The sequence below is a fragment of the Chrysemys picta genome, chromosome 5 (genome assembly GCF_011386835.1).
Source record: "Chrysemys picta bellii isolate R12L10 chromosome 5, ASM1138683v2, whole genome shotgun sequence".
Lineage (NCBI taxonomy): Eukaryota > Metazoa > Chordata > Testudines > Emydidae > Chrysemys > Chrysemys picta.
In genome coordinates, this window is record NC_088795.1 from 63251649 (window position 1) to 63269977 (window position 18329).

Genomic DNA, 18329 nt, shown 5'->3' on the forward strand with positions numbered 1-18329 from the left:
CAGTCTGTGCTTGTTTCCTGGGCCCAGAATCGGCGTTCCACGGATAGAACCTGTCCCATTAACAACAGGATCTCCAAAGCACCGGGGCCCGCGGTTTGAGAGAATTCTGTATCCATGTCCATGTCCTCATCACGCTTGTCGCTGCGCTGCCGTCGCCGCCGCCTCCTCGCCTCGTTTTTCTGGTCCTGGCTCAGCATAAACTGCACGAGAACGCACCAGGTGTTTACAATGTTCATGACTGCTGTCTTGAGCTGAGCGGGCTCCATGCTTGCCGTGGTATGGAGTCTGCAGTGTTCACCCAGGAAAAAAGGTGCGAAATGGTTATCTGCCATTGCTTTCATGGAGAGAGAGGTGAGGCTGTACCCAGAACCACCTGCGACAATGTTTTTTGCCCCATCAGGCACTGGGATCTCAACCCAGAATTCCAATGGGCAGGAGTGACTGCGGGAACTATGGGATAGCTACCCACAGTGCAACGCTCCAGAAATCGACGCTAGCCCCGGTACATGGACGCACACCGCCGAATTAATGTGCTTAGTGTGGCCGCATACATTCGACTTTATACAATCCGTTTCCAAAATTCGAATTATATAAATTTGGATTAATCCCGTAGTGTAGACATACCCTTATACTTAGACTATAAGCTCCTAAGCGCGGGGGCTATCTCTTTGTGTGTTTGTAGAGCACCTAGCACAATGGAGTCTTGGTCTGTGACTGGAGCTTGTTTGACCCATCACTATTTCATCTCTGTGTGAAATGAAACAACTCTTCAATAGTACCTAGCAACCCTGTTTAACAGTTGGAAACAAGCAATGGAGAATACTTTCTCCAGCTGTGATTGAGAAATGTCTGTGTGGCTGACTGAAAGAAAGTTGTCATTGTTTGTTAACCTGCCATTAAGCTTATCTTTCCATTGATCGTAATTGAAACTACATTTCAAAATGTGTGCCAGCTGTCCAAATGCATTTGTGGTCATTAAACTTCATGCAGCATGCTAGTCTCATTAAAGACAATGCAGATGCCTACCCTGATTCTTATCAGACCACTTCCATCAGTGGTGGTGTCCGGTGTTCATTTTTTGCCTGCCAACACAACCTCAAAATTCCATCCTATGGGAACAGGGAATTCTATCAACTCTTAAAGGTGTGTACACTGCTAAACTGTTTACTAATGTCCTTGACGAGGAAAATGAGCAGCTGACTTTGATGGATTCAATTAAGAAGCTATTATAAAAGATGCCTCTTACTTATTGGCTGAATTGTGGTCTAAGGTTTGGCAGGAAACAATAGCCAGATTTTCTGGAAAAATCAGAGGTCCTACATAAATCCAAACCTGAGCCAGATACAGTATCCCAGGAAACTGAGGCAACAAATGAGCTGCATGCAACTTCTGAGCAGACAGATTTGGAACCTGAGGCCAGCCGGAAATGGATGAATTGTGAGGCTCAGAATGAGGGTTGTGGTGAGCTGTTGGACAAAGATATTATTAACATTGCCCAGAAAAAGATGACGCTCATGGACACAGTTGAAGAGGACAATGAGGAGTCAAAGGTAGAAGCGCCTTTGGACCAGGCACCTGCTACCTCTGAAGCAGATGCTGCATTTAGCCAGTGTTTACTCTGGATGGAGAGTCAACATAGTGATTACCTGCACATCTTGCTCCTCTGGAAGTTACACATAGTGGCAGTAGAAAAATTACATTGCACTAAAAAGCAGGCTGCTATAACAGAGCTCTTTGCTGTATTGTAGCTGATTACTGGGACTGCCTATGATTCTGTATTCAGTGTGCTTTGTGTGAGCTAGCATTCCCTGGCAACCTGATTATTTTGTCATCTACTTTTCAATAAATGTGCATTCCTTAATGTATTTTATTAAAGTGGTAATCTGACAATTTACTCCCCTACCCCCTGCTGCTTATTCAATGCCCTCTTGATTATCAGAACTCTGAATTTATCCAAATAAAATGACCCCCGCCATGTCCCCCTAGGGGACTGGACTAGATGACCTCTTAAGGTCCCTTCCAGTTCTATGATTTTATGCTATTCAGGTGAATGGAAGTACACAGTAATTGTCCAGCTAAACCGGAAGTAATATAGGAGACACTGGCTCTGGATTAGGCCACAAATTTATTACTAACAGTCTGGGAGCATGTGGTGGATAAGCGTACAGTGCATGTTTTCCATTCCTTTAACACACCATTTATCCAATAACTGTATCCCTTTCCTATGGAGCGCCTGCCCTGGACATCCACCTCAAGAAGGAACTAGCAATTAGCTTGGCTCCCTCTCCCACCCTTTCCCATACCCTAGGGTTACCATATTTCCCCAATCAAAAAAGAGGACACTGGGGAGGGGGGGGGGGGCGGAACCCCGCTCTAGCCCCACCCCCACCCTGCCCCATCCACTCCCTCCCACTTCGCACCCCCCTGACTGCCCCCCTCAGAACCTCCAACCCCCCCTGCTTCTTGTCCCCTGACTGCCCCCTCCTGAGAACCCCCCACCCTAACTGCCCCCCAGGACCTTACCTGTCCCCTGACTGCCCTGACCCTTATCCACACCCCCACCCCATATTCACACCCCCACCCCTAAACAGACCCCCCCCTGGACTCTCACACCCCATCCAACCACTCCCCACCCCCTGACAGGATCCCCAGAACACCCGACCCATCCAACCTTCCCCCGTGCTCCCTGTCCCAACTGCTCCGATCCCTTTCCATACCCCCGCCCCCTGACAGGCCCCCCCCCCAGAACTCCTGACCCATCCAACTCTACTCCCTGACTGTCCCCCGGGACTCCCCTTACCATGCCCATGCTGGTCAGATGCTGGTCAGATGCTGGCTCCACGTGGAGGCAAAACACTCTGTCGGGCTGCAGGCAGCAGGGGAGGGGCTCTGGCTGCTGGAGGCCAATGGGAACAGCTTAATCAGGCCCAGCCACCCAATCAGCCACGGCGCACTCTGCATGGAAGGGAGGGAGGGGGAAACATCCCAGACCTTTTAACCTTATTACCAATTCCTCCCAGACGGCTATTTAAAGACAAAAAAGTCAGACATGTCCGGGGAAATACGGACAGATGGTAATCCTACCATACCAAGCTGGGTTCCCAGACACTTCCTAATGTCCCCTTTAATATCAGCCAAAAACATGTCAGCCTCCAAGGATGAACCTTATCCTCCCTGAATAATTCTGGTGCCCCATATGCTATGTTGGTTGTGAAATTACCAACTTTCTATGACCCCCTATGAATTTGGCCACCTCCTTCTTCACATACTTCTAGCTTTGTCAACCAGAGAGGTCTTCACAGCTCTCACCTCACCTTTCAGCATGTGAATACAATTTTTATACCTGGGAAAAGTTCCAAGAACTAAGAGGGGCTATGCATTAAGGCTACCCCTTTACACCTTCCCAAATTATTTTCCCCAAGGTCCACCACAATTATATCTGATGCCCACTCATGGGCCCCCACGGTGTACAGAAGGGGCATCAGCTGGTCCCATAACATGCCATCTCAGGACTGCTTCATCACCGAGCCCCAGTTGTGAACCCTCAGACAATCTGGAAGCCTGCCTATACACCCAGTAAACAATACTGTGCCCACAGATTTACACCACCATCTGCCTGGCCCATCTTCCTGCACCTGGAATGAAAACACAATGGAAAATTAACACTGGTTTTCCCATGTGGAGGTCTCATTTATGGTCTGTACACTTCAGAATGCCAACAGTCAGTTGCCTGAATTGCCCTAGCCCCCATACCCAGCTCTGCCATTGCTGCAGCAGTCCTGAATGAGTAGGAATCAAGTTCATGTGCTGGGAGCCCCAATCTTGTCAGTCCCCATCTCAACATGTAACCAACTGATATGCTGTGAGAGGACTCCTGTCACTGTGCATAGGGAGGGGCCCATTCTTCCCTGGTCTTATTGCCATGTATGCCCTGAAAGCCTCCACTGGGCAGACCCCAGGCTTGCCTCCTTCCTGTAGGTGTATAGATTTACCGCAGCCTCCTTGATCAGTCTTTGATGTGCACAAATTTAAAATAACTGCTGGCCCCTCCCAGAGCATATCCCGCAATTCCAAAGCCCTTCCAGAAGAATCCTTATAGGACTTAGATACCAAGAACATAAGAATGGCCATAGTGGGTCAGACCAATGGTCCATCTTGCCCAGTATCCTGTCTTCCGACAGTGGCCAATGCCGAGTAATTTGGAGAGAATGAACAGAACAGAACATCGAATGATACATCCCCTGTTGTCCACTCCCAGCTTCTGGCCAAAAGAGGCTAGGGATACCCAGAGCATGGGACTGCATGCCTGACCATCTTGGCTAATAGCTATTGATGGACCTATCTTCCATGAATTTATCTAAAATGTTTTGAACTCCATTATAGTTTTGGCCTTCACAACATCTCCTGACAATGAGTTCCACAGGTTCACTGTGTTGTGTGAAGTAGTACTTCCTTTTGTTTGTTTTAAACCTGCTGCCTATTAATTTCATTGGGTGACCCCTAGTTCTTGCATTATGTGAAGGAGTAAATAACACTTTTATCTCCACACCATTAACAATTTTCTAGACCTCGATCATACCCCCTCCTAGTCGTCTCTTTTCCAAGCTGAAAAGTCCCAGTCTTTTTAATCTCTCCTCATATGGATATCATAATCATTTTGGTTGCCATTTTCTGTACCTTTTCCGTACCTTTTCCAATTCTAAAATGCTATTATCAACCCCGGGAACTGTTTTGATGCAGATGCATTGTCTTGTTTTCAGATGGATGGATTTTGGGAGCTGCCACCAGAAGCCAGCAAGTAACCCAAGTGGATGCTTCTAAGTTCTAGCACTATGGAACCTTGGGGTATGATGGTTTTCACTGGAACATAGAGGTCAGTGGCTTTGCAGGCATTGCAGAGCTATGAGAGATTTTACTGATTTTTGTGCAATTTCAGGATCTGGAAGGCTGGTCACCAACACATGTTACAGAGGAATGTGTGCTGCAGTACATGGTGTCTTTCGTACCCCGATGACTGGCATCCTCAACCATCTCCAATCGCCTATCTGTCCTTATGTTTGTCAGTAGGCTGAATGGTTACCCAGATCCAGGCCACTTGAATCAATTCTCTCCTGCCTGTCCCACCTACAAATGCAGCCAGCTCACCCACAGGCATTTGTTTTCCCTGGATCCACCTCAGTTGATCCACCTCAGTTTATCCTTTGATAAACAGACAGACTACCCTGAGATCTGCCAGCCCCAGTCAAGTTTCCAGCCCCTTGTCCAAGAGGCAAGGACCCCCATCCCCGTTCTAGCACTGCTGCTATGCCTAGCCGACAGGGGGAATCCCCTGCTCCCAATCTCACCCACTTGCTATGATTTGAATCAAAGCCTGAAACCTGATCTCTCTCACCTTCTCCCACAACCTGCCTGCTACAGTCCTGTTCCCATGCAGCGCCATGCAGATTGGAGAGCTGGAGTCCTTGCTGCTCTGCCTGGCTTGCACCTTGCACATATAATCTGCCCCTCCTCTGGTCACCTGAGGGATGAGTCAGCATCCCCATGCTGACCTGTTCTAAGTCTACAGCAATGTCCATGCCTCTCTACCCCTTAGAGATAAGGTGTGGTGTGGTCATTGTCTTGACCCTACTCTCCATTAACTTTGCATGTCTTGTAGGACCTCACTTTGACACACTGCACAGAACTTATACATAAAGCTGATCAGCTATTGATGGTTAGAAAATTGTGCCTTTTCTAGAATGATAGAGTATTCTACATCATGACACAACTATGGTGATTATTTTAAAGGTTTTACTCCAAGAAAGAGATTCACTTCTGCTTCATCTCCTGATCTCAGGAAAATGCACTATATTTTTGCACAACTGGAAAAAATGGCACTCTTGCAAAATTCTGGCAAAGGTGTTAGCAGATATTCCAAAATAAAATTTAACCTGTCATGAAACAATTTGTCTTGCTGAGACAAATAAATGGTTTCAGTGCTCAGTATGCACACACATATTTATTTGCAACATGTTGGTATGGCTTTGTTTTGGATTAAGTTCTTTAGTTATGACAAAGTGTAATTTCTCTATAAGGTTGCCCTTTGTGGGAGAGGGGTCAAGGGAGTCCAAAGAAATGGATTTTGTATGTAGCTGTGCTATTCAATTGCTGTGTAACCTTGAACAAGTCACTTCACCTTTTTGTGCTTCAGTTTTCCTATTTATAAAAGGATCATTATGATACATAGAGACCTATTAAAAGTGCTCTGATGGAAAGCACTATCAGAGGTAAATATTCATTATTAAGGTATGAATTTCAAATGTAGAATTTATTACATATCAGTAGTTACAACTAGCATAGAATCATAGGGTTGGAAGGAATATTTAGCTTACTGTTTTCATCCCTGCACTGTTCACTGTAGCAGGGCAAATCTAATTATCCCTAAGCCATTTCTGATAGATGAATGACATGTTTAGCCTTGAATACCTTCAGTGAAGGTAATTCCACATCCTCCCTTGGTAGCTTCTTCAATAGTTCAAAATAAATTTTCCTTTAGTTCTAGAGCTTTACTCACTTTTTCACCATTGGCATTAAGTCCATTACTTCAAGTCCGATTCATTTTGACTAATGATTGTAATTGAGCTGTCTTTATAACACCCTGAATATATTTGTAGGTAGGTTCTTTTCTCTAGATGAAACATGGGTGGTTGTCTTGTACTGTCCCTTACAGGTTATATTTTTCAAAGCTTGTATCACATTGCTTTCCTTTACACCTTTTCTAATGTGCCTTATGAAAATGTGATGCATCCAGTGCTTTGAGAACTTATCAGTACTGAATAGAAAAAGCCTGTATGCTCTTATTAATATTTCATAAGCCTATCTAGGACCTGATTCTGACATTACTTACTGTGGTGTAAATCACAAGTAATTACTGAGATCAGTTAAATTTCTCCCATGTTAAACCCATATAACTGAGATGGGAATCTCCTAGGGCAAAAGAATAAATGGACACAAATCAGACATCAGGAATAGTAGCATACAAAAGCCAGTAGGAAAACACTTCAATCTCCCTGGACAATCTATAACAGATTTAAAAGTAGCCATACTTGAACAAAAAAACTTCAAAAAACAGACTTCAAAGAGAAACTGCAGAACTAAAATTCATTTGCAAATTTAACACCATTAATTTGGGCTTGAATAGGGACTGGGAGTGGCTGGCTCACTACAAAAACAACTTTCCCTCTCCTGGCATTGATACCTCCTCATCAGTTATTGGGAGTGGACCACATCCACCCTGATTGAATTGACCCTGTTAACACTGGTTCTCCACTTGTTAGGTAACTCGCTTCTCTTCATGTGTCAGTATAATAATGCCTGCATCTGTAATTTTCACTCCATGCATCTGAAAAAGTGTTTTTTGTATCCACAAAAGCTTATGCCCAAATAAAACTGTTAGTCTTTAAGGTGCCACCGGACTTCTCGTTGTTTTTCTAGGGCACAGTTTGCTTTTGTGGAGAACTCATGCAAAGCAAAGGAAATGCTGCAGATTTCAGCTGCAGATATGAAATCCTGACTCCACTGAAGTCAACAACGTTTTGCTGTTAATTTTGATGATTTCAACCCATAGCTTCCTATTAATTCTTCCACAGAGGACACGGGGGTGAGGAGAAGAAGGAGGTAGAAGAGGGGAAACCGCAGAACATAAGGGACATCCAAACAGTTGCCCCTTGCCTTTCTACTCTGCTGACCAGCCTCACCAGCTCCAATTCAGGCCTGGAGGAACCATATTTGCAGGGACTTCCACTGTTACCATTGCCCTCGGAACTGTCTCTAAAGTAGAGGTTCTGCTTCACAGAGTGAAGCAACTTAAGTTAGCACCACTCCAGTCTCTATTAACTTGTGCTGCTTTTCCCCAGGCATTTTCTGGAGGGTGGAAAACACAAATCAGCATAGCCAGCTCCTCCCTATGGTCACCCTACCTTCAGCAGAAGCCTCTCAAGCCCCTCAAGGTAGGCAGAAGCTCTATCCAATCTGTTGGATGGGTTTCTCCAGGGTCAGGGAATAGAAGCATGTTTCAGAGACTGATCTTCCTTGCTTCCATGGACCCAAGTTCTCCAGTATGGATCCTACAGTATTTACATTTTCTGAGAATGCACAGAATTGTTGCATACAATTTATCATGCTCTAAAACCCCCATGTCCTTCTCTGCAGTACTGTTGCCTAACCTGTATTCCTCAACTATATATTTAAATAACTGATTATTCCGTCCTGTGTGAACTACCTTGCATTTGTCTTTATTGAACCACATTTTATTGATTTCAACCCATTGCTCTCATTTATCAAGATTATTCTCGGGCATCTCTGACAGGTACTGGATCTATAGTGACAAAATGTGTTTGAAGGTTTTGTTATGAATTTATTATATTGCCAACAGCTCTTTGTTTAATCTCAGTTCTCAGTGTGTGTCTCTGATTCTGACTTTTCCTTTGGTATAACATCTTGAAGACAGCACAAATAAGCCTTAATAGTCCTTTTCCCTCTTATTTATAAGACCCTTTCTGTTCTGCAGCAATTTGGATTAAAGGGGTCTCCACTACTGTTAATTGGAGTAGCTCCACTGACTTCAGGGAAACAATACTGATTTACACAATCTGAAGATCTGGCCCAAATTCTGCAGAAAGGCACTATGGTTTTTATAGCACTCTGGTGCAGCAAACTGAACATTCTGTAACAGATTAACTCACATTTAAGAAAAAATGGTTTTTAAAAATTGAATTATGTATATTAAATCAGTATATTCTTCCTGTTATTTATGATGTTAAAATTCAATTTGACATTCACCCAAATGTTTATTGAGGCAGATTTTTGCATTGACAACACACATGTGCATTTTAGAAGTCATTGAATGGTGAAAAGCCAGAGGTTTAGGCAGCTAGGTAAAAAATGGGACATATCACTTAAAATTTAGAACCCTTAAAAAGGCTGACGTGTTCGATCACGGGGAATATGTTCATAAAAATAGTGGATTATATGAAAAAATGGATAAAAAGGGGCAGGAACTTAAAACTACTTCATAGATTTATTTCTTCAAGAGCAGTACTTTGATGTCTGCTCTCAAGAGGTGAGGGCTGCAATGTGGGAGAAATCCCTAACATCTGTGGATGCGGCTGACTTGTTTGTACAAGCACAGCTCCCAAAAGAAAGGGCAAAAGCCCATAGTAAAGTAGAAAGGGGGTGTTGTTTCTGGGCAGAAAAGGAAGGTGGAGGGGGGACTAAACTCACATCTCCATGGCTGCCTACTAATATCTATCAGACCCAGGCTAAGAGGAAGATCCAAGAAAGCTTTACTTATGTGAATCCCTTAAACACATGAAGCAATGCCCTAAATATGGGGGCCCATGCTCTGGTCTGTCCAGTTATACTGGAGGGTAATACAGTTACCCTCCAGTCAGAGATTTCAGAGGTGGCAGTTATTGTGAATTTTGTCAAGTCTGACAGCCTGGAAGTAGACAAAAAGTTCATTAACCAGGCCAAGGTAAATGGTAAATTGTGCGAGGGATGGAAAGACACTGGAGCACAGATTTCTTTAGTAAGGAGAGATGTGAGTAGGGAGGCTGATATAATCCTAGGGTAGTTTAAAACCATGGTGGCTTTAGTTCCCAATACATTAGAGTGGAAATTAAAGGGTACTTTGAATGTGGGAGTTCTTAAGAATTTACCAGCTGATGCATTGGTTGGAATGACACTATCTCACTCTCTAAAGTTGTTAATATTATGAACTGTAGAAGAGGGGACTATGTCTCTGAGTTCCCAGAGGTAAATTCTGAGGAGACAGGGATAGCAGTAAGGAGGCAGGTAAGATGCATCTGAGCCCTTATCAGTGGAAAGTAGCAATGTGTCTCATGGGCAGGTGAAGGAGGAGTCAACCCCCATACCTGAGAGAGCCTGCAGTGAAAACAAAAGCCAAATGGAGTTTGCTGCAGAGCAAAGTTCAGACCCCTCACTGGAAAGCATAAGGGAGGCCCTCTACAGTAATGCCCTAAGTAGAGAGAATGGGGCAAGGGATTCTTAATAGAAGCGGGAAGGATGTACAGGGAGGCCTTGGTGGGCAAAAATAGAAGTCCTGGGGATCCCTACAAACAATTGATGGTTCCATTAAGGCATCATGTGGCATTAACGTTACTAGCCTATCATTGTCCTTTGCTGGTCACTTGGCAACAGAAAGGACATATGAAAGGCTAAAGAAAATTAATTACTGCAGGACTTGTGACTCATGTCAGAATCTGAAGATCCCTGTAGGATACTTGCACACACCACCAGTAATCAAAGTACACCTCTACCTCGATATAACGCTGTCCTCAGGAGCCAAAAAATCTTACCACGTTATAGGTGAAACCGCGTTATATTGAACTTGCTTTGATCCACTGGAGTGCGCAGCCCCTCTCCCTCCCCCCCCCCGGAGCACTGCTTTACCGCATTATATCCAAATTCATGTTATATTGGGTTGCATTATATCGGGATAGAGGTGTAGCATTTTGCAGGGTGGCTATGGATAGCATAAGGCCATTATCCCAGCCAATCCAGAGGGGAAAGAAATACCGATTAGTCATGGTGGATTTTGCTGCCAGGTACCCAGAAGTAGTTGCTCTGTCTAATGTGGAAGCTAAAACAATTATTAAGGAATTGTTTTCTGTATTCAGCAGAGTGCATTTTCCAAAAGAAAAAATATCAGATTGTGGGTCAGATTTCATGTTCCAGCTATTTAGTGACACGTGGAATGTGATGGAGGTATAGCAATTAAAATCTGTCTTATATCATACACAGCCAAACAATTTGGTTGAGAGGTTGAGTGGGACTCTAGAATCTATGCTGGGATGGGAAAATATGCAAACAAGATGGCCAGTGATAGGGTAACATTACATCCCAATGTTATTTGCTTACTCGGAGGTGCCCCAAGACTGCATAAGGTTTGCCCCCATTTGACTTTCTATATGGGAGAAGTCAGAGGCCTCCTGGATCATCTCATCAGGGACTCCTGGGAGGGTAGCACTGAGGTGGAAGGGGAACCAGTGGCTGAATATGTGCAAAGGTTTAGAGGGGATTTAAAAACTATAGTGGGAATGGTACAGGAAAACCTCACAAAAAGCCAAACAGCTCAAAAAAAAGAACAGTATAATTACAATACTTGTGAACAACCATTTGATGTGGGTGCTCTGGCACTGGTATTAATCCCTATTTAAAAAACAAAACACAAAATGGAGAATGCCTGGGAGGGAACTTTTGGGGTGGTAGAAAGGGTTAACAAGGTTACTTACAAGGTATGAAAGCCCTACAGCAGGGCTGCACCTCAGACTGTGCATATAAACAGGTTTAAAAGGTATCACAACTAAGAAGCCATTGTAAACATGATATGCTGAACAGAGGAGCATTCTAAGACACCACCTGTGTGGGATCACAACCTGCACCCAGCAGAGTATACCAGATAACTGGTAAAATGCAGGAGCAAATTCTTAAGGAGATAAAAAGCATGCCTGCTGTGGGAATAATTACTGAGTGAGAGTCCCTGTGCTGCTACAGTGGTTATGATCCCCCCAAAAGGATAGGATCATGTGGTTTTATGTTGATTACAAAAAGCTTAATGCTGTAACAGTTCCTAATGTATACATTTATGCCCAGAATTTATGACATGCTAGACACTTTAGTCCAGGCAAAATTCCTGAACGCCCTGGATTTAACAAATGGATATTGACAAATTCCCTTAGACAGTGAAGCCCAGAAGAAAAAAAAAATCAACCGTCATTACTGATTTGGAACTTTTTGAGTTCAAAGTGTTGTCTGTTGGGCTAATTGATGCAGGAGACACCTTTCAGAGGCTTGTTAACCAGGTGTTAAATGGGTTGCAGGACTTTGAAGGGGCCTAGATAGCTGATATTGCAGTCTCTAGCTATTCCTGCTGGATCATAAAAAATGCTTGGGAATTGTTCTGGAAAGACTCAAAGATGGAGGTCTGACAGTGAAAGTGCCAAGGACAGCTAAAGTCACTTAGGCTTGGTCTACACTAAACCCCCAAATCGAACTAAGGTACGCAACTTCAGCTACGTGAATAACGTAGCTGAAGTCGACGTACCTTAGTTTGAACTTACCGCGGTCCAGACGCGGCAGGCAGGCCCCCCCCGTCGACTCCGCGTACTCCTCGCGGCGAGCAGGATTACCGGAGTCGACGGGGAGCACTTCTGAGTTCGATTTATGGCGTCCAGACAAGACGCGATAAATCGAACCCAGAAGTTCGATTGCCTGCCGCCGAACCAGCGCGTAAGTATAGACAAGCCCTTACTCGGATCATTAGGTGGTAGGGGGCCAAATTTGCCTGGATCCCTTGAAAGTTGACTCCATTGTTAACTGGCCTCTACCCAGAACCAAAAAGCAAGTGCAGTCTTTTATGACTATTTATTACCACAGGTTTGTGTGGGGAGTTCAGTGACCTTGTGTCCATTCTTTCAGGTTTTGATTTTTTGTACATATCTAACATGGTGATGCGGACAGCAGTCTGTCAAAAAGGCTTTGGTGAGGTAAAGATAATTATGTCAGGAAAGCAGGGCTGGTGCACCACCTTGCGCCACCCCCCCACCCAGCTAACCACGCCCCCCGCCCCTCTGTGGCAGCTAACCACGCTCACCCCACCCGGGGAGCCCGCTCCAGCTCACCTCCGCTCCGCCTCCTCCACTGAGCATGCCGGCGCTGTTCTAATTCTCCTCCCCTCCCAGGCTTGCAGCGCCGATTGGAGTGGGGGCTGTGTGCTCAGTGGAGGAGGCAGAGTGGAGGTGATCTGGGGCGGGGAGCGGTTCCCCTGTGCGCCCCCCTCCCCATTACTGCAGGAGGCCCTCCCTGCGCCCCCCATGCCCCAGCTCACCTCCACTCCACCTCCTCTCCTGAGTGGGTTTTTAGGCACCCTCAACCACTAGGCGCCCTAGGCAGTCGCTCAATTTGCCTAGTGGTTGCACCGGCCCTGCAGGAAAGCCTGTTCTGGCCAGTCCAGATTTTGACAAGATGTTTGATCTGTGCATGTGTAGGAGTGATACTAATGCAAACAGGGCAAGGTAACAAAAAGCATCCCATTGATTTTGAGTAAAAAATGAAACCCCACTAAACAAAAGCACTCTGTTATAGAATGAGATTGTTATGCATATGTGTGGGTGGTTAAGCAGTTAAGACCCTACCTATTTAACAGTGGGGGTTCAGGGTTCTAACAGGTCACTTTCCATTGGTATGGCTAAACAGAGCAAAAGGTAGCAACTCCAAACTGCTGCACTGGAGTATAGTCCTCTAAGAATCTGATATGGAAATTCTATACATTAAGGGTAGAGAAAATGTGGTAGCTGATGCCCTGTCCAGACAGGAGAGGGCTGAACTGATGCCAGTAGCTGACTCTATTCAGTCAATGTAAGAGGGGAGATATAATTTTGGGACCTCTTGGTTCCAAGTGGCAGAGGGCACATGGGTGCATGAGGTTTGCAGGGATCCCCTGGGTTTGGTATCTACATACTAGTTCACCAAAGTGTGTCATGTAAGATCTCTACTGAAAGTCTGTATTGTGCTGATCGTAATAATACAGAAAAGATGTAAGGAGTTATGTATATATACTAAAAATTATGTTCTTAAAATCTGTGAGTTGGTGCCAGTCACCAGAAATTGACAAACATCTGCAGGGAAAAAGTCCTGTTTATCCCTCAGTCTGTCTACATGTTAATTCAGTATTCTATATCTCACAGTGAACACCTATTTACTATCTGAGCAAAATGCTAATCTAGTGATTGCAAAGTCTCCAGGGGAGATCCTAGATAGGAAAACACAGACAGGGAGGGTTATCCTGTTTGCAAGTGAAGACAATGGGTTTTTGGACTATCACCGTAGTACAGAGACAAATTGCTTCTTTCTATTGAGCCAAGAGGATAGTGTGTTTGAATCATGAACAGAAGAGCACAGCCAACCCTGATGAATATGGAGAAGAATTTTGGGAGAGCTTTTGCTCTATATGACCTGATAATGTGGTGTTAGTTATGTTTAGGTTTAAGTATGCACATTATGATTTAGTTTTATAGATAACCCTTTGTTTCCAATATTTCTGTTTCCTATCATTTGTATTTCTGTTTGGTGTCAAATGAACTTACACTTGCTTTCTGTATAAACAAAGTTAAGGGCTGTGTGGTGAGCAGTGCTGTGTTCTACAGTGTAACTAGTAAGCTGGGTGTACTGTTCCTTTATGAGAAGAGCATCTAGGAAGTCTTTGTTCAGTGGATCACGGGTGGGCATTCCAGGGAGATTCTTGGAAGACATGAGAGTTGGAGAGTGCCTATTGTTAACCTGTAAGGAGAGAACAGGGCCTATGGAGGCCTGGAAGGCAATGCTTGTGTTGCCAGAAGCTGGTGGTATTGTGGAAATGATCTATAGCAGGCACAGACAAGGCTTCCTCATGCTAACGTCAGGTGGTAGTAAGATGTCTCACGAGCCTGGATAACCCCAGGGAAGCATCACAAACATACGAAAGCACATGTGTGCAGGACCGATACCAGGAAATGGACAGGATAACACATGTCAAAACCAAACAGAAAACCAAGCTGTTCCACTTGCCGGTAACCTAATGAACGCATGGATTCTTGCTCTTGAAGGGTTCACCTCTGCCTTGATATGATTTGCCTAGTCTCTTTGGTACCTGTTTGGGTTCCCTGCTTTATTGGCAAATACAAACAGGAACACAGGTATGTGATGAAAACCCTTTCTTCTCACATAATGTGATTTAGGAAATAAGATGGAAACTTGTCTGAAGCAGAGTTGAGTCTGAGTCTCAAAAGTTTTGATTTGCATCCCGCTGTTAATCTGAACTTTTCAATATGTTTGAGATGTTCAGATCTAGGGATCTGGAGTTGACCCTTTTGATAGATAGACCAGAGTTATGAGGTTTGCATCCAAAACTGTACATTCCCAAAATTCAGGTATAGGATTCTGGCTCAGGCCCATCTCTCATTAAAACACAAAGGTTGGAAAAAAGTTCTGACAGTAGCTTTTTCATCTCCAAGCAGGCTGTTAGTCAGTGTCACTTGCTCTGAAGGGCAGCAAGAAGAAATATGATAAAAAACAACACTGGAAGAAAAGCCAGATACTTTATGGTAATGAAGAACTGGAGCTGTTAGTCCATTTGTAAGCTGGGCAAACATTTAACTGTCTGCTATGCTCACAGGAGGGAATAAACACTTTGGAACTTATTTCCTGAATAACTCATTCATTGCATCATCTAATGTTATAATTTGGTCCAGCATAATGCACTGTACAGTTCTAAAGAAACAAAAGTGTTTCTTGTGTGCAGTGCCCCAGGTATGGCTTATTTCCAAGAGTGAATCATAGTCACTGTCAATTACAACTGCAATCACTGCTTACACAACTTTCCACTCACTGTACTTGTGATTTATTTATTTGTATTAAGTTTACACAGAAGTAGAATTAGATATTGCATATCTTGCAAATTCTTTTAAAGGATTTACTACACTGGGAGCACTTCGATATTTTTATTTATTTGGAAAATATTACCAGCTGGAGAGACATTCCCTATGCACACAATTCCGATTCTGCCACTCTTTATTCGTGTTACATAGCATTTTACTTGAAATCAATAGGGAAACTTGCTGAATAAGGTGTTATTCAATGTGAATAAGGAAAGCAGAATCCATCCCAGAATGGGACTATGGCTAGAACCAGTAAAAACTTTCCGTTTTTCTTCTGTTTGTACAGTGCCTAACAAAATGGGGTCCTGGCCCATGACCAGGGCTCCTAGGTGCTATGATACCATCAAATGGTAAAACTTTGTCCACTGTATGATGCCAGCCTTGATTGCATTCAACCATTTCTTCCACAAGCATCTTTCTATGCTGCCAATATACATGAACTGCTCTCTGTGCTCTTATTCACCAAATTAATTCTCTCATTTAAATTCTGAAAATGTACTTACTCTACAATGCCCATAAGTGAGTCAATAATATTCACTAACTTGTACATTTGTCTTCCTGAATTATTAAAATAAAAAAAACTTCATCAGACACTAAGATGTAAACATGCTTAAAATGAGTAAACTTGTGATGGGGCTTATCTTTGGAATGGGAAAAAACAAATTAGTTATGCCCTGTACCTTGGAGGTGATTGATTAATTGCCTTCTGGCCAGAGGTGGAGGAGGTAGGCCTTATGAGTAGATGGAAGGAGCTCAGCTGGGAAGAGACCGCAGAGGAGAAAGGTCTTTGTGGAGGAGAGAAGTTCTGGAAAAAGGTTTAAAGAGAGGCCATAGCAGAGGAAGAACACCTCTGGAGCAGGTTAGGCTCCTCCAGGGGAATCCCTGAGATAGAGCCAGCAAAGCATAAGAACATAAGAACAGCCGTACCGGGTCAGACCAAAGGTCCATCTAGCCCAGTAGTATCCTGTCTACCGACAGTGGCCAATGCCAGGTGCCCCAGAGGGAGTGGACCAACAGGCAATGATCAAGTGATCTCTCTCCTGCTATCCATCTCCACCCTCTGACAAACAGAGGCTAGGGACACCATTCCTTACCCATCCTGGCTAATAGCCATTAATGGACTTAACCACCATGAATTTATCCAGTTCTCTTTTAGATGCTGTTATAGTCCTAGCCTTCACAACCTCCTCAGGTAAGGAGTTCCACAAGTTGACTGTGCGCTGCATAAAGAAGAACTTCCTTGTATTTGTTTTAAACCTGCTGCCTATTAATTTCATTTGGTGACTGTGACAGACCCAGACCAGTGGCGTACAGGAGTCTGGTAGAGGGCAAATATACTGGTCACTGGATGAGTAGTTTTCTGTTCCCTGAGTGACCAGAGCAGGGGCTGCACTAGAGTAATCAGGAACTGCTAGAACCAGTTAAGGCAGGCAGGCTAATTAGGACACCTGGAGCCAATTAAGAAGAAACTGCTAGAGTCAATTAAGGCAGGCTAATCAGGGCACCTGGGTTTTAAAGGAGCTCACTTCAGTTTGTGGTGTGAGTGTGGAGAGCTGGGAGAAGAGGCGCAAGGAGCTGAGAGTGAGAGGGTGTGCTGCTGGAGGACTGAGGAGCACAAGCATTATCAGACACCAGGAGGAAGGTCCTGTGGTGAGAATAAGGAAGGTGTTTGGAGGAGGCCATGGGGAAGTAGGCCAGGGAGTTGTAGCTGTCATGCAGCTGTTACAGGAGGCACTATAGACAGCTGCAGTCCACAGGGGCCTGGGCTGGAACCCGGAGTAGAGGGCAGGCCTGGGTTCCCCCCAAACCTCCCAGTTGACCTGGACTGTGGGTTCTTCCAGAGGGGAAGGTCTCTGGGCTGTTCCCCAACCCACATGGTGAATCTCTGAGGCAAGAAAATCCGCCAATAAGCGCAGGACCCACCAAGATAGAGGAGGAACTTTGTCACATGACCCTTAGTTCTTGTATTATGAGAATAAGTAAATAACTTTTCCTTATCCACTTTCTCCACATCACTCATGATTTTATATACCTCTATCATATCCCCCCTTAGTCTCCTCATTTCCAAGCTGAAGAGTCCTAGCCTCTTTAATCTCTCCTCATATGGGACCCGTTCCAAACCCCTAATCATTTTAGTTGCCCTTTTCTGAACCTTTTCTAGTGCCAGTATATCTTTTTTTAGATGAGGAGACCACATCTGTACGCAGTATTCGAGATGTCGGCGTACCATCGATTTATATAAGGGCAATAATATATTCTCAGTTTTATTCTCTATCCCCCTTTTAATGATCCCTAACATCCTGTTTGCTTTTTTGACCACCTCTGCACACTGCGTGGACATCTTCAGAGAACTATCCACAATGACTCCAAGATCTTTTTCCTGACTTGTTGTAGCTAAATTAGCCCCCATCATATTGTATGTATAGTTGGGGTTATTTTTTCCAATGTGCATTACTTTATCCACATTAAATTTCATTTGCCATTTTGTTGCCCAATCACTTACTTTTGTGAGATCTTTTTGAAGTTCATCACAGTCTGCTTTGGTCTTAACTATCTTGAGCAGTTTAGTATCATCTGCAAACTTTGCCACCTCACTGTTTACCCCTTTCTCCAGATCATTTATAAATAAGTTGAATAGGATTGGTCCGAGGACTGACCCTTGGGGAACACCACTAGTTACCCTTCTCCATTCTGAGAATTTACCATTAATTCCTACCCTTTGTTCCCGGTCTTTTAACCAGTTATCAATCCATGAAAGGATCTTCCCTTTTATCCCTTGACAACTTAACTTACTTAAGAGCCTTTGGTGAGGGACCTTGTCAAAGGCTTTCTGGAAATCTAAGTAAACTATGT

The 18329-nt window shown here is 44.2% G+C and overlaps 1 long non-coding RNA gene across 1 annotated transcript in view; it reads left to right on the top strand.

The window, feature by feature from the left end:
• LOC101945015 (uncharacterized) overlaps positions 1 to 18329 on the top strand; it is a 192575-nt gene that overhangs the window by 9491 nt on the left and 164755 nt on the right. Inside the window, exon 2 of the long non-coding RNA XR_006172607.2 lies at positions 4761 to 4873. This is a non-coding gene — a long non-coding RNA (uncharacterized LOC101945015). The remainder of the gene's footprint in view (positions 1 to 4760; positions 4874 to 18329) is intronic.